Consider the following 24,837-nt stretch of genomic DNA (forward strand, 5'->3'; position numbering starts at 1 on the left):
GAAGCAGGCACCACACTCTGAGCTGTCAGCAGGTAGGCCGATGTAGGGCTCCAAGTCATGAACCGTGAGGTCATGACCTTAGCCGAAGTTGGATGTTTAACCTACTCAGCCACCCAGGTGCCCCATACTTGCTTTATTAAAAGAATATTTCAGTCATTTTGATTTTTATAGTAATTTTGGTAGAGACTTAAAAGAAACATTAAAAGATTTGACTTTATATTAATATTATAGAGCTTGGTTCGTAGATAGTTTATTTCTTGGATTCGGCGTAAGATTTTATGTAAATAAATACAAAAGTCATAGTGTTCTTAACCCTTTTTTATTTAGTGTAAAATTTTGGTGAAGTAGCATAGGTCATTGCTGCCTTAGAATAGGTATATCGCCCTAAGCCTCCCTATGTTTTGTTTAAACAATTTTTTTTTAATTTTTATTTATTTTTGAGAGAGGGAGAATGCGAGCAGGGGAGGGGCAGAGAGAGGGAAAAAGAGGATTCAAAGTGGGCTCTGTGCTAAGAGCAGAGAGCCCAATGCTGGGCTTGATCTCACAAACTGCGAGATCATGACCTGAGCCAAAGGTGGACGCTTAACCAACTGAGCCACCCAAAGCACCCTTTCCATTTTTAAGATTCTAGATTGGACTGCCCAGACAACAATTTATTTGTACTGTATCTCATTTCACAGAGGATTTTTGGTGACTACTACTACTGTTGCTACTACTAATAAGCATTTATTAAGTGCATGCTTACTTTGAGCTAGGCATATGATCTTGTCTAATTCCTACACAAATCCAATGAGGTGAGTATTATCTGTGTTTTGCAGTTGAGAAAATGATGCTTAGAGGAGTTAAGTAACTTGCCAAAATTTAACCTTCTAAGAGATGAAGCTAGAATGCAGATTTAGGAAATCTAATTTTTGCTCCTAATTTCTATGGGGGGTGGGGGAGGGGATTGCAAACCAGAATTAAATGTCCAGACTGGGAAGAAAAAAGAAAAACAGTGGAATTTCATGTCTTTAGGTCCCATGGCTTTTATGACTGGATCATGAATTTGACTCTGAATTCACTGTAGGAAAAAAAAAATGGAAGAGAGCAAAATGGGTATGTGAGAATGCCACATAAAATCCTTTTCTTAGGACTTAATTCTCAAATAGAGTCCCTCTGTGGGAACCTCAAAAAAGAGTCTCTTTGGAAAATGTTGGGAATAGTTTCTTCAGTAATATTTCTTATAATATATCTGGTTACAGGTTCAATAGGACTGCTTCTTTCTGATCTCACAATGAAACTTGAGGCAATAATGTCAAAGCATGATTTGGTCAGAGTTCTGTGAGATACTATGATAATATGGACCAAGCATGCGTGGTTTGGTATGATCCATGTATGAAATCCAGAATACTGAGAAGGATGGAACGATGGTTTGTATGTTTGCCAGTCAATCCTGAGTTTTGTATATACTTCAGAAATCAAATGAACACAGAGTAGAGTTAACATCTTTGTTCTGAAAATTGAGAAGCATAGACAAAGAACGTAGTGACGATTCACGTTATTGAGTTCACAATTGAATGAGTATCCCAGGCTACAGGACTGTTCTAGAAGCCAAGAAGGTAAACTTTAGTAAGAAGATATTTTTCAGTCCTGTGAAATGCAGCAGAGATGCCTGATTAGATGAGGACTGAAAAATTAAATTTCAGAAACAGGTCTTATGTATCTTAGCAAGTATAGTGTCAGTGCTGAGTGTTGCGGAATAGAAATCCCATTGTCTTGGATTCAGGATTGAGTACAAGATGAGGAAGTGGCAACTTTGTGTGTTGACTTCTCTTGTAGTTGAATGTTGTAATGGGAAGGAGAGAACCTGAAGCTCAGGACCCCAGCATTGAAGGAGAAGTTTTGTTGAAGGACTTAAAGAGACTTGAGACTGTAGGCTAAGGACAAGGAACCAATTGAGAGGGAAATATTTAAGGTAAAAAACAGTGATGATTGATGTTGCAAGGTACACATGTTTGGGCCTGGAAGGGATGGAATTCAGACCATTGAGGGTGGCAAATAAATCAGCTCTACTGAAAAATAGAGTACCTACTCGCTGCCTTCCCCAAGTCGTTCAGAGAAGTACAGACATGGGGATAATGGGGTTTAGTCTCGAAAAGGTGGATGAAATCAGAATGTGAATCAAGAGTGCATGACCCGACTGAAGAGGTGACTGAGACCAGCAGCAGTTCTCTGCTAAACCCTGAAAATGAGAGCTGTCTTGGGAGCTGTAAATAAGGGGAACTGGGGGTGGAAGATGGGTTAAACTAGACAGTGACAGAGAAGCCAAGAATCCCAGCAAAAATAAAAATGTAATTCATTTTGACACTTCTTCCAGTGTATGATTTTGCTTTTGTACCTAGTGACTCCTTCTGCCTCAGGAGCTTGCTTACCCAGGAATACATGTGGTGGAAGCAACAGGGAACTGGGTAGTAAGGAAGCTGGATTTGCACCTCTCATATAGGAAGTTTGTTGTAGGCAGATATTTGAAACCCATTTAGAGTTGGCATGTGGAGTTAAAAGCTAAAGACTGAAGGCCTTAGGGACTGTGTTTGTTGTTGGAGACACATCGAAATAAAGAAAAGTAGAGGACGCTCAGTGACTGAACTGTATTTACTGGCTGGAAAGGCACACAGCCTGACCATATCAGTTCTCAGCATCCAAGGGGAGTGGATTTCAGGGCTGAGTGAAGGGAAGAGGAGAAAAAGGAAAATGCTTTTCTATCATGTAAAGGGCTGGTTAAGAAAATGTCATCTACTCGGGGCATCAAAGAACAGCTTTTAGTTGATAATGCACCAGGAGCAGCAACAACTGAATAGTTTGTGCAAGGTGCTGGAGCTCTTTGTGGGCAGAGAGCAGAAAGCCCATGGCAATGAAAGTAGTAGAGAAAAATCATAGAGGAAGGAAAATGCTCTGCCACTTACTTAATGTGGTAAAGGCCTGGTAGAAAAGGGGAGAAATTGTTTCATTCTATTTGTAAGTAATCAACATGTTTTCCCGGCCCTCACAGCCCAAAATCAAGAAATAGGAGCCACAATAACACCAGAAACTAGGGATTTCTTGAAAGTCTTGGTTTGGAGCTCTTCTGTTTGACCTGGGACTCCAGAAATGCCTTGTCCAAGTGCAGGCTCTGAGTGGCTAATGGATTTACTGTCTAGCTACTATGCCAGCAGCCATGGGCTAGAAAGGCCCCTACTTTTGAGGCTGTTAACTCTTTTGTGGTCAAGATTCCTTTCCTTTTTGCCACTTTCCCTTCAATGGACAATTTTGTTTCTTGTGTCTAGTGGGCTCCCCCTACCACCAAGTCATCCACGGTGTGAGGGTCAGGAATCTTCTTCTGCTGATGGCCCATCAGTCTACCATGGTAAGATTGCCTTTGGGTTCAGGGCATGTGCCATGCCAGAATGGCAGATTTGTATACATAGTACTTGGCAGAACTTGTCTCTTGCTCTCTCAGCACTCCTTTCAACAAGAGCCCCATGGGCTTGTGTTACTCTGCACCTATGGGATGAGCCTGAAACCAAGGCCTGGGAGTCATGGGAACCACTCAGTCTGGTTTGCAAACACACTAGGGGCTTAGCCCGCTTCTCTGCAGGGGTTGCTTCTGTTTTCCTCCTGGACAAGATTTTGTGTGATTTAGTTAAGCTGGTCTTCAGGAACTGTGGAGTACATATAGATAGAGAGATTAGGTCCTGATACAAGGGTCAACCCTTGTATTTTTGTCTTTTGAGCTTTCTCTCTCTATGTCTTGGGAAAAGAAATAAGGAAGAAATGGTTTGAGTGAACCCATCATTACTGGCTTCTGATTTTTCTAGCTCTGTCAGAAAGGTCATTTGTGTGGATACTTGTTACTAGTTATAATACTTAATAAGAGTTTCTGGAACGCATTTAATAGTTTCTCGTAGGTATACAATCGTTTTTCTCAAGCAGATTTGGTTTTTAATCCCAAATCCTGCATTAAGAATGATAATAGTCTAACATTTTTGAGATCATCCTGACAACTGAATTCATACCCCATTTGTAAAGAGGCTGTCACTAATTGTATCTACTTGCATCTTGTGTAACCTGTGAGCAATTTGGAGGGAACAGATTCATTTTATTCATTCCTCTGTTCGTTATGCTTACTGTGTAGTAGACATGCAGAAGTGGAGATAGTAACAATAATGAATAGAAACATGGAGTTTCTGGAACTTGTATTCTGATGGATCTTCAAAAGATTCTTGAGGGGTGTGTGTGAGGGAGGAGAGTTTTGAAATGGGCATATGGGATGGTCTGTTAGGGTTCCCCAGAGAAGTAGAGCCAACAGGATGTATATAGAGAGAAAGAGATTTATTATTTTTTTCAACCTTTTTTTTTTTTTTTTGGGACAGAGACCGAGCATGGACGGGGGAGGGGCAGAGAGAGAGGGAGACACAGAATCGGAAACAGGCTCCAGGCTCCGAGCCATCAGCCCAGAGCCTGACGCGGGGCTCGAACTCACGGAGCGCGAGATCGTGACCTGGCTGAAGGCGGACGCTTAACCGACTGCGCCACCCAGGCGCCCCGAGAAAGAGATGTATTATAAGGAAGTCCTAGGATGTGCACTGCACAAGCTGGAGATCTAGGAGAACTGATGGTGTAGTTCCAGTCAGAGTCCAGAGGCCTAAGAATTGTGAGTGCTGATGGCATATGATTCAGTCCAAAAGCTCGCAAGCTTAAGACTCAAGAAGAGCTGATGTTTTCAGTTTGAGTTGACTGGAACTCAAAGTTGGCAGGAAACGACGGTTGTCCTGGCTCAAGCAGTCAGACTGGAGGGCTTCCCTCTTATTTCAGGGAAGGTTAGACTTCGTGTTCTAGTCAGACCTTGAACTGATTGGTGGAGGGCCATCCACATTAGGGAGGGCAGTGTGCCTTACTCAGCCTTTGATGCAAATGTTAATTTCAGAAACACTCTGAGACACACCCAGAATACTGTTTGACCAAATGTCAGTTAACACCCACCCCCAGCCTAGTCAAGCTGGCACACAAAATTAACTGTCATAGACAGTTTATACTTCTACAAGAAGTTTATAGTATAAACAGCAGTATAATCATTTTAAAGCATCATGAAATAGGCCCTGAACGTCTAAAATTGTTGAACTAGAAATTACTCTCCCACTTTCCAGGATTATTTTCATTTGAAGTTGACCTAGTGTATGTTATTAAAAAACTATTCAGGTGTTAACAAACTTGACTCTTCTTAGTGATTGAATCACTCTTGTGCAGAAACCCTTTGGTGTAATGGAAAAAATGTGCTGTTGGTAAAAGAAGGGATGTCAAATGTAGTACAGGACTGTTGAGTTAAATTTTTTTTAAAAAGTACAGTAGCAATGAACTGCCATGCTGCTTTATTATCTCTCCCTATATGTAGTGCTGATTTCTGATCTTTCTGGATTGTGTTCAAAACAAATGACGGTCTGTGAATGCAAAAATATTAGTATTTTGTGATAGCCTTTTAAGTTATAAAAACTCATATCGTTGAAAAAATTCCTAGATTCATAAAGTGATTTTTACTGTCCACATATTCCTTTACTTATGTGTCCCATCATTTATCCTTTATCACTAAAATTGTTTACTGTTTAATGATGCAGTGAATATTCTTGTTTCTAACTTTTCTACATAGCTCTCTCTCACTTTTTTTTTTTTTACAGTAAATGTTGTGCAGTTAATAAATAAATGGAGTGGAGCTGTGTCAGTGTCTAGTTTTGAATAGGTTTAATAAATATTGCCTAATTGCTTTTATTTATACACTCTTATATAAAATATTAATAATAACAGCTAACTTGTATTGAGTGCTAGGTAGAACCTGGGCTTTATATGGATTTTTTCATTCAATCCTCAAAATAACCTTGTGAGGGAGGTGCTAATATCACCCTTCAGGAAACAGCTGAGTACCTACTATGTGCAAAGCACTGTGATAGGCAAGGGGACTATAGGAATGAACAAAGCAACCATTGTTGATGCCCACATTCTAAAGGAAAAGGACAGCGACTATTCTCAGTTTACTTGTAATCGTGAGAAAGACTGAAAGAGGAATTTAGGCTACTTTGAAAGTGTATCACACAGGGTATGGGGCGCGGTGTGTGACAAGAAAACAATTATCATTGAAAAAACACCTTTACAGCCTAAGTTGAGTAGGACATATGGGGGAAGGAAGTATTTTAGGTTGAGGAGGCAGCATGTGTGAAGGCCTTGAGGTGGTAAAATGGGGGCATGTTCAAGGAACTGCAATTAGATGAAATGTGACTGGAACTATGAGGTGTCTAGAATAGCTCAGGGTGAGACTGGGGCTAGATCACACAGGGTCTTTTTTGGTCATATTAAGGATTCTGTACTCTGTCCTCAAAATATTGGGAAACGTTTGAAGTATTCCAGGTAGAGGCCCTAGTGGATTTACTTTTTAAAAAGAACACTTTGGCTGCCATATGGACAATGGGTTTGTAAGGTATACAGTTTTCTATTTGCTCTATAATTTTCATCAGCCCTTTTAATGTCAGTTTGATAGGTAGAGGTGCTTACATTTCTTAAAAAGAAGCCAACTTAAATCTGTAATCATGGGGGTTGATGCAGGGGTTGGAGCTGTGGCTTGGGGGAGAAGGAAAGGATGATTCAAGGTTTAGAAGAAACTCTCGATCTCTTCCGTCATGGTGTCCAGAAGACTAAGTTTGTATTTGAGAAGAATATGTTGCCCAGCAGTTCTGATTTGTGAACAGTCTGAATTTGGGGAGCTGCTTTCTGTCATGATGCTTGCCGCCATCCCATCTGGTGTTCAATGATCACATCAGAAAGGATGTCATTTAAGGGTCTTACTAAAAGATTCTGAGGACTCTGTAGATTGACAAGACACGGTATGGGGGAGAAACGTAGATATAAGGTTATTTTTTTTTTATTGTATGATTTCTGTCTCTTTTTATCTGCCTCGTGATGCCAGTGAAACTAAGACGGCTGTCTGGCATGTGCACAGGTTGGTTGTTAGAGAGCCTCTTATGGTTTCACTTACCTTCTCTAGACAGCTCTTCCAGTAAGTTACCAACCTCCTATTTTTTCTCCTAAGATTTAGACAGTAAATTACAACCCATTTCTTACAATTGTAGTTCCATAAAAGGTACACTTCTTTTTGTTCTAATTTTTCCTCTTAAATTTTAGTTTCAAGAAACAGAGCTTTTAAAAAAAATTTTCCTGCTTTTGATCAAGTTAAAAATTTGTAACTGAAAAATTTTAATATATAAACTAAGGAAAGGTTAATAGCCCTTAACATAGAACTCCTTTCCGTTTACCCTCTTTGAATCTTTTCATGATCTCAGAAGGGAAAAAAAGATGGAAAGTTTGTAAAAATATTAATATATTTTGTAATGCTTTCTGTATTCTAAAATGTATTGTGTGAATCTTGTCTTGTAGTGGAATCATGACACAGACTTATGTGTTCAAATGATCATGCTGCTTTTTACGTCGATTACTCAGAAGTAAGCTTGAGTGCAGCAAAGCTCTAAAAATTACAAGTAGAGTGGGTTGTGTTTTGAGGTCTTTAATCATTATAAACTAAAGTGAAATAGAAAAGTTCCCTCAAGATACTGTTTTGGGATGTGATTTTATATTGTAGGTATTTATACTTTGGTTTTCTTTCTTTTTTTTTTTTTTTTAACATTTATTTATTTTGAAGGGAGGAGGGGCAGAGAAAGAGGAGAGAGAGAATCCCAAGCAGGCTCTGCCCTGTCAGTACCAATGTGGAGCTTGATCCCACGAACTGTGAGATCATGACCTGAGCCAAAATCAAGAGTTGGACACTTAACTGACTGAGCCATCCAGGTGCCCGTTTGTTTTTATTTCTAATCATGTATGTGATTTTGGGATTATTTCATTACGTGAAGAAGATTTATAAAAGTGGAAGAAATAGTTCATCATAGTATTAATATTTTAACAATAATCTTTACCTGCCTTAGGAAGAGATAAAAAAATTTTTTTCCTTTTATTCTTCAAAACAAAATAAAACTGAGCTAATTTAAGCAGGCAGTTTCTGGGAAAACAAAGGCTTTGGTCTACATGCTTTTGATAGTAGATGTTGTGACCATATCATGTATGCTTTCTTAATAATGTCTGACATTATCAGATTGATTAACTCAGCATGGGGCCTAATCAGATTTAACTGCGGTTGGCAGCTGTACACTAGAAGAATAGTTAATACAGAGGAGGAATAAAATTAGTTTTTTAATAAGCTGCGTTAAATAAAAAACTAAAAAAAGTATCAGGAGTGTTCATTATTTCCCATTGACATGTAAAACTGTTGTGTTCACACAGTATCCTTCTCAAATCCATGCTGACGTATATTTTCAAAGATTGGCTACTGCCAGAATATACACATGCTGATAATAAGATTTGCATTTGATAATTGATGGTGTAGGTTTCAGGGAGTTATGATTTCCTGCAGGCTTCAGAGGTCAACATTTTTATCTATGTAGTGTGTTCATTGTGTAAACGTCATAGATTATCCAACCCATCTAAGAACTAGAACCAAAACCTCTGCTTACTTTTCCTAGAATCAACATATTTCTTTAAAAACTTAGTCTTTGCTGGTGCCTGGGTAGCTCGATCAGTTGAGCATCCATCTTTGGCTCAGGTCATGATCTCATGGTTTGTGAGTTTGAACTCGCATTGGGCTCTGTGCTGACAGCTCGGAGCTTGGAGCCTACTTCAGATTCTGTGTCTACCTCTCTCTCTGCCCCTCCCTTGCTTGCACTGTCTCTCTAAAATAAACAAACATTTTTAAAAAATGCAGAAGTAATCCTTTTCCTCATTGCTTTTTAAAAATATAATCATGAAAAGTTAATAAATGATACATAAGAAAGAGTCCTAAAGTAAGGAGTTGTGATTCTGATTCTGCTATTAACTTTAACCAGGGCCGTAGAGTTTAATTAGATACATTCACCAAATGTTAAGTGAATGCCTACCATGTGTGGGTCACTCAGGGCTCTGTGGTTAGGACCAAAGCAGCAAAGATTTTGACCTCATTCAAAGTGCTATTTTGATGTGCTGGAGATTCTCTATTAAGGATAACAGCCATTAATTATACATTGAGGACTGATTTTCAAAATATTATGAGAAGTGGGCATAACAAAAACAGTCCATTTCTAAATTGCATAAAGTATTTGCACCGAATTTTCTGCTTCACGTGGTGTGACACCCAGCTTTTTAGTATGTTTTCTAAAGCTGTTGAGCTAATAAAACTTGCAGTGAATATTCAAATTTTAGTCAGATGTTATTCAGAATTAAAGTAACAAAATAACTGAGTGGAAAAGTTTGCAAATTGTATGGAACAGTTTCTCCTGGGAAAGACTAACTGTATTTCAGAGAGCAGTTTTCCAACAAAAACATGCATTAAAGTGTACTTAGATGCCTTGTATGTTAACACATAATCATTTATATACATGTATGAGAAATAATATGTATTCAATTTCTCATGTTGCTTAAGATTTCTAAGCAATTAGAAACTTAATTAGTACAGTGTCATGACTAGTTTGAATCCCCAAAATTAAATATATTTTTAGTTTAGGGAAAAAAGCAATTTCTTTCATTTTTAAGGTACAGTGGCCCCTAACAGGTCCTTATTGTAAGATCATACAACTTTTAAACATTTGGTAAGTCCCTGAATATGTGATACTAGAGAACTTACTCAACCTTAACTGTAATCTTATGGATGAGAATGAGAGTAAAAATATTCCAGATCAAAGAGAAGTTATTTTGAGGAGTTTTAAGTATAAGTAAATGGAAGCTTATAATAAACATGGCTATTTAGCTGTCGTTGTAGCTTTATTTTAATGTAAAATATGTCTAAGACATGTTGTAAGTACACAGAAACATTTGTTGAATTGAATTAAATATATGTTTCCTAGATGTAGCTTCCAAAAGATATCGAGCAGTTGTTGAACTACAATAAATAATAAATAGTAATCACATGATCAGTATTAATTTATGAAATTGGAAGCTAATTTAGAATAAAAAGAATTGATTTGTGGCAGAATTCAGCAGTGAATTTTGTTTAAATGTACTCTTAAAACCTAAATTGCCAAGACTCTGGCTGTATAGAACCAAGCACAGCAGTATTAGATAGGATCTACGACTTGCTGATAGTTTATTTAAAAACCTATTCATATACTCATTTTGTGTTTTTTTTTGGATCATAAATCATTCACTATACTAAATTGTCAATTTTTAGTATTATTGGACTTTACATGTACTTTGAGTCATTGTGTAAGTTTTTAAAGGGTAGGAGCACACTGTTTAACTTGTTTTCTGTTATAAACATGGTTTTAAAACGACTATCATTTAAAAAAATTATACTGTCTTTAATTTTCAGGTAATAAAGTGACAGATTCCGTTCAGTAGTTGAGGGGTAATTTAAGGAAACACTTACCCTTCTCTCTTGGATACCTCTGTTAACACTCATTCACTGATGCTTAAAATCAGTTATAGTCAGCAGTGCCTTTCACTCACCTATTAGAAGGCCATAAATGCAAATAAGTGTGGGAAAGATACATGTTTGACTTACTGCCACATTAGGATTCAAATCACTGATACCAATCTCTTTTCTTAGGAGGCTTTGATAGAGAAGAGAACACAGTGGGATAGGATGGAGCTTGTAGCACAGGTGGGCTATGGGTACCAAAGATAAATAACCTGCCATAACCTATTTTAAAATTTTGCCAATGCAGTCCCCGTGCTTAAGTCCCTTAACAGTTGTGGGATGTGTTTTGATTAACCCTGTCATTTGCAGCTCTTTCTGGTATTCAGAATTGCACCCTGAAGGTATTTTGTTATGGGGAGATTTTTGATAGTGCTAATATTCTTTGAGAAGTATAAATGTTGTACATATACCATAGCCCCCCTTACCCTTACAGTGAAGACCTGATATGGGTCAGAATCACATTGGTCTCAGTTTTAAGTGGGAAGTTTTGAGGGATTTTGAATGGGACTAGGCATGAACGTGCAATCTCTTTGATCCTTAAAAAAATTTTTTTTTTCTAAATGTTTGTTTGTGAGAGAAAGCGTGAGCTGGGGAGGGGCAGAGAGAGAAGGAGACACAGAATCTGAAGCAGGCTCCAGGCCCTGAGCTGTCAGCACAGAGCCCAACACGGGGCTTGAATCCACGAACCAAGAGATCATGACCTGAGCTGAAGTTGGATGCTTAACCAACTGAGCTACCCATGTGTGCCCCTCTTTGATCTTAATTCACATTTTGAACTTTTTTTTTCCTTTCTGTATTTGGAAGTTGAAAGTGTTCAGGTTGTTTACTTAGAAAGCCTCTTATAGACCTAAGAGCAGCCCTGGTTACCCATTTGTCTTATTCACTCAGAAATGGTGCCTTCTTTTAGTGGCACTTGCCATAATTGTCCTAACACATGTTTGACATGTAACCCACTGCTTGGGCTCAGTGAATATTTGTTGTATACAGTAGGGAATATTGGAGACTCCACTTTTCTATGTTTGCTTCCTACTGTCCTTTTCTGTGTTTACTGAATCTGCTTTTTTTTTATTCATGTTACCTTCTCTCTTACTTCACATTCAGAATTCCCATAGTGGGTCAAGTTGGTCAGTGACCATTCAGTCTGGGGTGACCAGAAAGCAGAGTTCTTACACCAGTTATCACTGAGACCCCCAGTTTCTCTTCCCTTCAACCTTTAGAGGGTTGCCTTTCCTTGGGGTGTGGAGTTCTATTCTAATTGGCTGTGGCTTGGGTAAATGGCTTGCCAGACCCAGAGCTTGAGGAATCAGTCACTCATGGGTAGGCAGAGATTATAATGATGACTGTTGGTAGAGCTGTTGGTAGAGCCTAAATGGAGAAATATATTTTATCTTCTACACATGCTATTTATACATTAACTCAGAAACAGTTTTTATGAGGGGGTATATAAAATGCAGAAAGTATATATATTTGTATTGTGAAAGTTAAAATTAAAACTTTAATTAAAAGTTTATATTTGTGTTTAGAAGAATGATTTTTAAGTTTTCATAGTTACTTTACTTATATCTACTTATGTTTAAGTATACCTATATATCCATATTTTGGTACATCTACTTATAGGAATATTTTTTTCTTGATATACTAATAACTATATCTTCCTGTGTCCATCTTGTCTTTACAATTATTACAATTGTGATCTAACATTGATAAAAATAAACATGTATAAGGAAATAACATCTATTTTCTTAAATTTTCTATATTTTTAATGATAAGAATAACCAGAAAATCTTGTGAATAGAAAACTCTGTTTCTGAAAATTCCATTAGGGGTAACATTAGATATCTGCTAAATCCCTTAGAAATCTTTGAAGTACAGATAGTTTGAATTATTTTTATTGAAGAAATATAGGCCAAGTTTTCGAAAGTAGCTTCATTGTTTTTTCATGAAGTAAATATTAGCTGCTATTTACTGAGTAATTTCTTTGTACCACGGATAACTTTGGATGTAATTTTAATTCATTCTCCAGATGATTCACAAGATTGGGGGAATTATTTAAATTTTGCAAATGAATCTCAGGTTCGGGATTTGGCCACTTGTTCTCCAAGTTGTATGACTGGCAAGGAAGAAGAGCTGAGGCTTGAACCCGTCTTCATCTTATTCCAAAGCTCAGCCCTTTCCCTTAAGCTGTATTTAATTTCTGTTGTCCTATATAAATGACTACATTGCAGTGAATGAAAAAAAAAATAGTATCATTTTTGGTCCTTCTGAGAAATTTTTTTATTACATTGCATTTTGTGAGCTTTCATCTAGGTCCTTCTGTCATCCGTGTGTAGATGTTAGAAGATGAATGTTCAATGTAATGAATTAATAAGTATGTAAAACCATTAGTCTAATGACACAATGACACAGGCTTACCTTCTAATGTTATTACGTATCAGCTTCTGTACTGTTGTGAGCAATTTTCTTTGACTCCCACCATATATTTAATATAAACAAAGCAAACACATATAAATATAATTCTCATGTTGGAGGCCCTTGGGTGGCTCAGTTGGTTGAGCATCTGATTCTTGATTTGGGCTCAGGTCATGATCTCAAGAGTTGTGAGATTGACCGCTGCATCAGGCTGCACGCATGGAGACTGCTCAAGATTCATTCTCTCTCCCTCTGCCTTCCTCCCTCCCTCTCTGTCTCTCTCTGTCTCTTCTCCCCTCTCTAAAATATAAATAAATAAATAAATAAATAAATAAATAAATAAATAAATAAATCTCATGTTGATAGCTGATAAATTTATAGGCTCTTTTGGGAGATAATACTCTAGCAATTTGGGTTCACTTTATCTAAATTGTAAATAAAATTCGCTTTGAATGTTCGACAGTAACACTGTATTTGATTAACCCAAGACTAGTATTCTACGGTGTGAAATCTAGAGTTTTATCTTCTTTCAGGATAAAAATTATATCTTTATATGTGAACAAAATTGATTTAAAGTGAAGTTAAAAAGTACAGTCAGTATACTTTCACAAGTAAGGAATGTTAAATTAACTGGGTTCAACTTATTATACTAAACACATATTATCATTTGTAGGAACCATGATAAAAAAATTGCAGCAGTGAATTAACTTGGTAATGGGCTAGGTTAATTTGTAGAGAAAAGATTCAGGCCAAGATAAGTAAGAATGTGGAGGAGCTGTAAAATAGTGATATAAGTATATCAGAAAAGGCAGAACTTGGAGAGGGCTAAAGTTCATGTTTCATCAGATTGAATATTAGAAGCCAAGGGAGTCCAGAGATAGCTTCATACTTTTTGGGACAGCTAGGACAGGCTGACTTTTCTTGTTAAAACTGTTATGCAAAGAGAAGTTAATAAATGTCACCCTTCGACACTCACCCCTCAGTGCAGATAGATAGGTGATGTTCCAAATTACCCCTAGGGCAACCAATAAAAAGTTTTTTTCTTACTAGAAAAATTGGAACTTAGGAAACTCAGGCTTTGAAAATGGTCACTTACTCCCAAAATTTGTAACTAGGAAGGGGGAAGAGCTGAGACTCGAATCCACCTCCATCTTATTCCAAAACCCATGTTCTTTCCTGTTATGTGAGGATTAAAAGCATATGCCAAATCATGCAAATTTGCAGGCTTTCAAAAATTTAGGTCTGTGAGTGTCAAAGTGTGGTCTCCAGACCAGCAGCATTGTCACTTGGTAACTTGTTACAAATGTAACTAAAACAGAAACTTTGGAAGTGGAGTCAGCAGTCTTTTAACAGGCCTTCCTGGTAATTCTCATGCAAGCTGAGTTTGAGAATCACTGCCTTAGGATCTTTGCAATTTGGAACCTTAACACAGATAAGAAGGGTTCTGTATAATGTAGGGCTTTTCCTACTTAGAGTGGTGTTAGGGATAAACTCATTTTGTGACTAGTTGATTGTAATTCAGGTACAACCTGAATTAACAACAGTTTCCTCCTTTTCAGTCCCATGTAGGAAAAAAATTTTAAAAACAATCCAAACAATACATGTGGTCAAATTTGGTCTATCTGATTTACCTATTTAAAAAAAAATAGCCATCGGGGTGCCTGTCTGGCTCAGCCAGTAGACCACTCACTTGACTCTTGATCTTGGGATCATGAATTCAAGCCCCACATTGGGTGTGGAGCCTACTCAAAAAATAAGCTAAAATAGCTACCAGCCTTAATGTTTCTATTCTAGACTTAATTAACTATGTTCAGGGAGTTAGAATTTGGGTAAGAACTACATAAAATTTATATTATTCAAAGAAAGAGACCATTTTTTTTAATAAAAGAGAAGTAACTAATTTTAATGAACTATATGTAACTTTAACGATGTAACTAATCTGTTATTGGCCTTATTTGTGCTTATAAAATTTTGGATAGTTTAATCAAGAAATTTTGCTAAAATAGTATAAAGTAATTTCATTCTCTCCCAGCGCTTCAGTAAAGAATCTTTGTACTGACTGGATATTTGATTGTATTAAGAGATTATTAGTCATTTGTGTATGTGTAAGAGAGTGGATGATACTTTGGGTATGTTTAATAGGGGACTATTTGTCTTTTGAAGATACATAATTTCATCTGTAAATATTTCAGTATGTATCTCATATTTGCTCTAAAATAATTGGAATGGGGATAATGAGAGTTAATACATGGGGGTAGAAGGGTAACATGGTCAATCATGGGTCTGAATATTTGTTTCTTTACCCTCCCCATTTATATGTTGAAATCCTAATGCCTGATATAAGGTATTAGGCGATAAGGCTTTTAGGAGGTACTTAGGTAATGAGGATGGAGCCCTCATGAATGGGATTAATATTTTTATAAAAGAGACCTCACATATCTTCCTAACCCCTTCCACCTGGAGAGAACACCATGGCGGCTCTGTGAGGTTCTAGTAATGACCTAGGAAGAGAGCATTCACCAGAACACCACCATCCTGGTGCCTACATCTTGAACTTCTTGGTCTCCAGAACTGTGAAAGTTAAATTTCTGTTGCTAATAAACTATCCAGTTTGTGGTATTTGTTAGAGCAGCCTGAAGACCAAGATAAGGAGTATATAAGGATATATTTTTTTCTCTAAAAGCATGCTTGTAATGTTTTTTTCCCCTAAATTTCTTAATGTTTACTTATTTTTGAGAGAGAGGGAGAATGAGTAGGCAAGGGGCAGAGAAAGAGGGAGACACAGAATCTGAAGCAGGTGCCAGGCTCTGAGCTGTCAGCACAGAGCCCAGTGTGGGGCTTGAACCCACGAACTGTGAGATCATGACCTGACCTTAAGTCAGATGCTTAACTGTCTGTGCCACCCAGGTGCCTCTGCTTGTTAATATTTTAAAGTGTAAGGTTGGAAAGAAGAAAAACTAACAGTGATGATAACTCAGCACCTTCCTCACACAAGGAAGGCTTGGTTCTTTGGCTAACATTCCTGGCACACATACCTTATAGTGTCAAAAGAAAACTTCCCTGAGCAAAAAGCCATTTGATACACTGCCATTGGTAGATATAAATTTCCAGTTGTATAATTAAGAAATAACAAAAGCAAATCAGGAAGAAAAACTATGAAAAATGTCACTTTAAAATACCATACCATGGATACAAAATTCATATATAAAAATTTGTCACATTTCTATGCACTGATAATGAAGTAGCAGAAAGAAAAATGAAGAAAACAATTCCATTGAACAAAACAAATGAATAAATAAAAAGCGGAAATAGACCCATAAATACAGAGACCAATCTGATGGTTGCCAGAGGGGAAAGGGTAGGAGAATGGGCAAAACGGGTGAAGGAGAGTGGGAGATAAAGGCTTCCACTTAATGACTAGGTCATGGGCATAAAAGGTACAGCTTAGGAAATATAGTCAATGGTATAATAGTGTTGTATGGTGACTGATGGTAGCTATTCTTGTGAACGTAGCATAATGTATAGACTTGTTGAATCATTGTGTTAACACACCTGAAACTATGTAATGTGTGTCAACTATACTTCAATTAAAAAATGTATTAAAAAAATATCATTTACAGTTGCACCAAAAAGAATGAAGTACCTAGGAATAAACTTAATCAATGAGGTGAAAGACCTTTACTCTGGAAACTATGAGACATTGATAAAAGAAGTTGAAGGTGACACAAATGGAAAGATATACCATGCTCATGGATTAGAAGAATTAAGACATAAAAGGCATCTAGATTGGTGAGGAAGAAGTAAAACTGTCACTCTTTTTGCAGATGACATGATACTGTACATATATAGAATATCCTAAAGACTCCATCAAGAAACTGTCAGAACTGATAAGTTCAGCAAAGTTGCGGTATACAAAATTAATACAGTAAAAAACAGTAACTTGTTCTTTGAGTGTTCTGCAAGACAAGCACACATTTCTAATAAATTGATAAATGAGTCATGTCTTACAGTATAAGTAGTATGTGACACCAAATGTCACAAGATCACAGCTGAGCCAGTGGTGGTTGAAATTTGTTTTGTTATATACGAGTGCTTTGGGTTAGAAGCATGTTTCCAGAATGAATTATGCTTACAAACCAAGCTTTTACATATATAGAAATCATTTGCATTTCTATACACTAATAATGAAATAGTAGAAAGAGAAGTTAAGAAAAGAGTCCCATTTACAGTTGCACTGAAAAGAATAAAATACCTAGGAATAAATTCATCCAAGGCGGTGAAAGACCTATATTCTGAAAACAAGACGTTGGTGAAAGAAATTGAAGATGACACAGACAAATGGGAAGGTAGACCATGTTTATTGATTGGAAGAATTAATACAAAATGTCCATACTACCAAAAGGGATCTACAGATTCAACAGTCTCTATCAAAATGCCAATAGCATTTCACAGAACTAGAACAAATAGTCCTAAAATTTGTATGGAACCACAGAAGACCTTGAATACCCAAAACAATCTTAAGAAAGAAGCTGGAGGTGTCACGATCCCAGATGTCGAGACATATATACTACAAAGCTATAGTAATCAAAACAGTATGGTACTTAGATAAAATAGACACACAGATCAATGAAAGAGGGTAGAGGGCCAGAAATAAAGCCATCTGTATATTGTCAGTCTCCAAAAAGGAGGCAAGAATAGACAATGGGAAAAGAAAGTCTTGTCAATGAATGGTGTTGGGAAAACTGGACAGCTACATGCAAAAGAATGAAACTGGATCACTTTCTTACACCATACACCAAAATAAACCCAAAGTGGATTAAAGACCTGAATGTGAGAACTGAAACCATAAAACTCCTAGAAGAAAACAGGTAGTAATCTCTTGGACATCAGCCTTAGCAACATATTTATGGATATGTATCCTCAGACAAGGGAAACAAAAGCGAAAATAAACTGTTGAAAAAAAGTTTTATACATCAACATAAAAAAAGCAACCTAGGGAATGGGAGAAGGTATTTGCAAAAGGTATATCCAATAAGGGATTAATATCCAAAATATATGAAGAATTTCTGCAACTGAATATCAGACAAAACAAATAATCTGATTTAAAAATTGGCAGAAGACTTGAATAGATATTTCCCAAAGAAGATGTACAGATGGCCAACAGACATATGAAAAGATGCTCAACATCACTCATCATCAGGGAAATGCAAGTCAAAGCCACAGAGATCTCACCTTACACGTTAGAATGGCTGGTATCCAAAAGACAAGTAAAAGTGTTGGCGAGGATGTGGAGAAAAGGGAACCTTGTACACTGTTGGTGGGAAGGTAAATTAGTGCAACCATTGTGGAGTTTGTTCAAAAAGTAAAAATATGAATACCATATGATCCAGTAATTCCACTAATGGAATTTACCCAAAGAAATGAAAACACTATTTCAAGGAAAATGAAAACCCAAAGAAAATGAAAACACTATTTCAAAAAGAAGAATGTACCCCTCTCTTTACTGTAGCTTTGTTTACAATAGCCAAGATATGGAAGCACCCAAGTGTTCATTGGTAGGTGAATGGATAAAGAAGTTGTAGTGTGTATGTATATGAATGCATGCATGTAGACACAAACTAAGCTATGAAAATGAATGAAATTTTGTCAGTTGCAACAACATGGTTGGACCTAGAGGTATTCATTATGCATTAGTGAAAAGAGACAGAGAAAGACAAATACTATATAATTGTACTTATATGTGGAATCTAAAGATAACAACCACAACAAATGAACAACAACAACAAAAGAAAGCAAACAGAGTTATAAATACAGAAAACAAACTGGTGGTTGCCTGTGGGGAGGTGGGTGAGGACGATCAGTGATATAGATAAAGAAGATTAAGGGGTACAGACTTTCAGTTACAAAATAAAGAAATCATAGAGATGAAAAGAACAGCATAGGGAGTGTAGTCAATAAAATTGTATTAACATTATATGACAGATAGTAACTACACTTATTGTGGTAAACTTTGAGTAATGTAAAGCATTGTTGAATCACTAGGTTGTACACCTGAAACTAATCTAGCATTGCATGTATATTATAATAAAGAGGTATCGTAGTAAATGATAAAAGAAGGTGCATTTTTAGACCCCATACTTAAAAGATCTTTTTGATTATTTTTTATTTTTTATTTATTTATTTTTTCAACGTTTATTTATTTTTTGGGACAGAGAGAGACAGAGCATGAATGGGGGAGGGGCAGAGAGAGAGGGAGACACAGAATCGGAAACAGGCTCCAGGCTCTGAGCCATCAGCCCAGAGCCTGACGCAGGGCTCGAACTCACAGACCGCGAGATCGTGACCTGAGTGAAGTCGGACACTTAACCGACTGCGCTACCCAGGCGCCCCAGTTTTTGATTATTTTTTAAATAGACACATTAGCTGAATACTGTGGTATTTTATTTTATTTTTTTTTTTATGGTTTACTTATTTATTTTTGAGAGAGAGCGCAAGTGGGACAGGGGCAGAGAGAGAGAGGGAGAGAGAGAATCCCAGGCAGGCTCCATGCTGTCAGCCCAGAGCCCAGTGCGGGGCTCAAACCCACAGACCATGAGATCATTACCCGAGGCACAATCAAGAGTTGGAAGCTTAATCAGTTGAGCCACCCAGGCACCCCTGTGGTATTTCAAATGCTTGCTATTTAGTTTTAAAATGTCCAAGTATTTCTTAATATTTAGTTAAACTCAGGAGACTAAAAGAAACGACACCTGCCAATAACATTACAATTACAGCCTTTCATTATCAAATTGTAATAAGTTGTTTTATATTCCATTTTAGGAATATAAACCTTGTGTAAAAGTGGTTTTCCTTTATGTAATAAAATTTTTCCTTAAAATGCTGTTACACTTTTGGGTAAAGTTGATTGATAGACTGTTAATTTCTCTTGTGATGTGTGTGTGTGTATGAGTGTATTCAGAATAAACTAAAGAGGACTCATTTGAAACCTTTCTAAAGGAAAACTTGAGTTCAGTAACAAGTGAATATAAAAAACATTCTTTAAACTTTTTAAAAAATGTTTATTCATTTTTGAGAGATCACGGGTGGGGGAGGCGCAGAGCGGGGCAGGGGACAGAGCATTCAAAGCAGGCTCTGCACTGACGGCAACAAGCCCGATGTGGGGCTTGATCTCACGAATCATGAGATCGTGACCTGAGCTGAAGTTGGACACTCAAAACCGGCTGAGCCATCCAGTCGCCCCAAGTATGAAAGACTGGTTGGTTTTAGAATATATGCATAGGAAGGAAGTATTTGTCACCACAAAACCCAAATATGTATTTACTATCTCGTAGAGTTAAGATTGGTGACTACAAAGTAGCCGCCACTTGTATCTAATAGGTCAGTACAGTAAATGTGGATTTACAGTAAATTAGATTATGGGTTATTTCCTGAAGCTATCCAGGCCACGTGGAGCCCAAGGCTTGCTGTCTCTACTAGTCTAGGTCACTGCTTCTCAGACTGGAATGCATGTAAGAATCACCTGGAGATCTTGTTAAAAAGGCAGACTTTCTTTTTAGTAGGTGTAATGTGGGGCCTAAGAAAATGCATTTCTCACAGGTTCCCAGATGATTCCAGTGTCTATTTGAATAGCAAAGCAAAGGATTGTCGTAGTTGGGAGTTAGAATTTAAAATCTCGGATAAAATGTGATTAGGGATAACATATTTCCACTGAGTTTTAAATATTTCAAATTTTAGTCTTTTCTTGTGTTTAAAAAATGTTATTTGCTTCAAGGGCTGCTACTAGCCTCTCTAATACCTTTCAAATGGTCCTTGAAAGAGGTGCCAGTTGGGAGGCCTTTGTGAGTTAGGAAAAGATGTCTTTCCTAAGTGATGCAGTCCTGCATACAGGGCTTGAACTTGAGCCCTCACTTACTCTCTAGGCTGGAAGCCTTTGTGCAGTATACATAGACTTACAAATTACTGGTTGGTTCTGCCTTTTTAAACCTCTTAGTATAAAGTTACAGAACAATGTGAAAAGACATTTAAAATGCTTATTATAGTGTTAAAATCAACTGCTCAAAAAGTATATAAACAAAACAAGAAATCCCTCTTTTTATAATAGGATTTTTCTCTACGATTTTAATATTCATGCTTTAAAAAAATCTTGCTGTATACTCAGGCTAACTAAAATGCAGAGAATATATACAAGCAACATACTATTAATGATGTTAACTTGAAAAATAGCCATATCCACAGATTACCACTTCTAGGGAAATGGTTCCCCAGTATTTGTTATCAGGCAAATAAGAAGAAATTGGCAGTGTTAGTAAGGTTTTCCTATTTATAAATTTATATTATTTAAGGGACTTTTATTATTTTTTTGGGTGTTATAGTGTCCTCTTTGTGAAACAACGTGGGTAATATATAGAGGTATATTTTTGTGTGTGTGGTTGTGTGCAGGCATGCATACCCATGCTACTTTTTGTTTCTGACCTTATTTTCTTCAAAGTGAGAAACAGCTCCCTTGGTCTTTAAGAAAGAAGAGAAATACCAACAAGGATCCTGGTAAAATTTGGAGGGAGATAAAATGGTAACAGTCTTTTTACTTCCTTTACCTGAGAGACCCTCTCATCTGGCTACTGGGTGCCTCATAGTTACCCAAACTCTTGCATCACTTCATGAAAATTCACCTCCTCCTGGGAGAAATCCAGGCCTTCACAATAATCTTTTGTTAGCTAGAGTAGTATGGCAGGTAAGAACTTGAATTAGACAGTCTGTGCACTATCACTTAATGGCAGCATAGCCATTAAGTAACCCTTGACAAAGCTATGTAACCTATTTGTGCCTTTTTTATTCATATTTTAAAATCAGGATAAAAGTACATCCTTTGTATGGATGTGGCACAGTCAACATAATAAGCACTCAGCTGCTTTATTGTCCTCATCCTAATTTCAGTTATTGGATGGAAAACAACAGATGAAAGTAAATAAAAATTAACACCCCCACCCCAAGTTTGTTTCAGTCCTGGTATGCTTGGAGTTTTTTTTTCCATGTTTTATTTATTTTTTAGAGAGAGAGAGACAGGGACAGAGACAGAGTGCTAGCAGGGGAGGGGCAGGGAGAGAGGGAGACACAGAATCCAAAACAGGCTCCAGGCTCTGAGCTGTCAGCACAGAGCTTGGCATGCACTCAGATTCACAAACTGTGAGATCATGACCTGAACTGAAGTCAGATGCTTGACCAACTGAGCCACCAGGCACCTGAAGTCCTGCTACGTTTGATGAGCTTTCTAGGTGATTCTTATATTTAAGAGATTACCCTGTGTTATATTTAATACAGTACCATAAAGATCTTCTCACAGTGAACTTCATCTTGGATCTGTCTTAGCCGTTAAGGAGTGATTATATGTATTCATACATATGAAAGGGTAGAGATCCTATTTATTTTGTCTAAAGCTTTAACATAGTGCCTTGAATATGTGGTCAGACCTTATAGTTTTATGAGATAACATAGACTTACAGAAAATAAGAGCAAACATTTGTACTAGATAAGTTTCAGAGACCTTAATGGCAAATTCACTGAAGTATAAGAAGTCAATCATCTGTGAATATTTTTCCTCTGGTTTATTAGAAAAAGTTTGAATGAACTACATTAAAATCATAATAAAGGGGCACCTGGGTGGCTCAGTTGGTTAAGCTTCTGACTCTTGATTTCGGCTCACAATTCTTTAGTTCAAGACCTGCGTTGGGCTCTTTCTTACAGCACGGAGCCTACTTGGACTTCTCTCTCTGTCCCTCCCCTGCTTGTGCACGCTCTTTCTCTCTCAAAATAAATAAATAAACATATAAAAATCATAATACTTACCTTATTTCTGGAGTAAGACTAACAACTGTCATGGCATCTTCTTTCCCTTTATTTTGGCTTTAGAGTAGTCTTCCCTTTTATTAAGTAGGAAATGTACTTTTATTTTTCTTACTTTCTGGTGTAAATTTTCCTTTTTTGTTCAACTTGAGAAGCCATGCAGTAGTAATACTGCTTTTGGATTAAGAAATAGTTCTTAGGCAGTGAGGATGATCATAAGCATAATTTGTAAAGTAGAAACATGTCTTGTTTACCTTGAATAATTAGGGCACTGAATAAAAAATGCTAAGAAACTAACAGTTCCACAAGAATAAATGTGCAGTGGTCTGATTTCTGAGCAAAGCATTTTCAACTAGATGTTTTTAAAAGAAAAAATTTAAATGTCCTTCATAGTACTTAAATTATCCATGGCGTATAGATAGGTAGAAAGCAGTACTTACAGAGCTATAATGATAAATCATTGCCTGGTTAAACTAGGATGTGAAGCACTAATATTTAGTGTAGACTTTTTCCTGATGTAATTTGTATATGTGGTCAACTAGTTTTATAAGAATTATGTGGTCAGCTAGTTTTGTAAGAATTATGTAGGTTTATTGAAGAGAAATCTTGATTTCCAATTGTTGTGATGTTATCTCCTACCTTCCTTGATTACTATCTTAGATTACTCAACCAGAAATGAAAATTGAGAAATGACTTACCTGATTTCTTTGCCTCTTATCATCTTTATATCAAGTTCAGAATATAGGCAATTTGTTGTATCTTTTTATTTCATCATTATTTTCTCTAAAGATAATCTATTCAAATTTGTAATAACCAAGAATATAATAAGGCAGGCAATTAATTTCTTGATTCTAAAAGATTACTTTCTAAAGCCATTCACTCTGCTGAAACTTCATTGTTCCCATCTTCTTGAGACTTTTCCCAGTTTCCTCCTCGTATTACTGGTTTCCATTCAAGTATGTGTGGATATTTTCAACTAAAAAATAACTGTCTCATAAACTTTTTTACCTGGAATATCCATTTCTTTTTTGTCGTTATTGCCATTTTCCCTTTCTCCAGTCCTTCTTGAATTCATCCGTTATGGAATGGGTTCTACACATTACTGAATCTTCTCTCAGAGGCTGTCATTAATGTCCTTGCTAAATTCTGGTGTCTGCTTTTGCCGACTGAAACTGTCTTCCTTGATTTCTGCAGGAGTACTGTACTTTTCTGTGATTCTTCTTTCTTGGTCCCTTTGCTGGTTTCTTTCTTTTCATGGCTTTAAGTATTTTCTAAACGTGAGGCCTTAGACTTCTCCTATCTGTTTTAGGGTTGCAGATTCCCCTCAAGAGGCTTGTAAGTGATGTGAAGGAATGAATGGGCCAAGTAGGGACACAAGTAATAACTAATCAGATCCCTGTCCAAAGGAAACACTTACTTTCATGTGGGGGAAAAAAAAGTTACTGTAATCAGATCTTCTAATTAAGAGATGTATGGGAAGTCTAGATTTTTCTGTGAGGTATTCCAGACTATGAGTATTAGCAGTCATTGGAAGTTGGGAATGCCCAAATGAGAGGGGGTTGCTGATTGGATGGGGGTCTATGTAGTTTATCCACTGCACAGCCTTTGGGTGTACAGTCTACATTATAATGTGTCCTGCTTGTACTACCATAAGGAGTGGTCCTAGGGATTGCTTTAAAGTTGCATTTTCACAGCAAGTGCACATTTTGTAATTTGAGTATATATTGGTTGGGGTGCTATGGAGGAAATGTTGATGGAAATGATGGGAGTAAATGTCCCACAAACTACTCTTCCTGCCACAACTGTTGGAAGCTAATCCATTTCTCCTTCTTTTCTTTAAAAACATTACAGTTCAAACAGACATGACTGTGGACTTTTTATTTGTGGGTTCTGCTCTGAATCTTGGAGAGTTCATACAGTCTTATAACTTCAAACATTTCTAAATAGAAAGTGGAGAACTAAATTCTGGTTCCTTTTCAAAAAAAGTTTTAGCTAGTGATTTGGGAGTCACAGTTCTTTGGCTGTCAGCTGATCTATGAACTGAAAGCAAGTACTTACCTACCTCAAAATGATAGGGTCAGTGAAGCTCAAGG

General features: G+C 37.0%; 1 protein-coding gene across 7 annotated transcripts in view; it reads left to right on the forward strand.

Moving 5' to 3' along the window:
* Positions 1-24,837, forward strand: part of UBE2E2 (ubiquitin conjugating enzyme E2 E2) — a 371,623-nt gene that overhangs the window by 64,021 nt on the left and 282,765 nt on the right. For 2 of the 7 annotated variants that reach the window (XR_008298020.1, XR_008298019.1), the window contains exon 4: positions 3,303-3,382. The exons of the other annotated variants lie outside the window; for them this stretch is intronic. The gene's annotated coding sequence lies outside the window, so the exon portion shown is untranslated. The remainder of the gene's footprint in view (positions 1-3,302; positions 3,383-24,837) is intronic. 7 annotated transcript variants of the gene reach the window in all.

The sequence above is a fragment of the Acinonyx jubatus genome, chromosome C2 (genome assembly GCF_027475565.1).
Source record: "Acinonyx jubatus isolate Ajub_Pintada_27869175 chromosome C2, VMU_Ajub_asm_v1.0, whole genome shotgun sequence".
NCBI lineage: Eukaryota > Metazoa > Chordata > Mammalia > Carnivora > Felidae > Acinonyx > Acinonyx jubatus.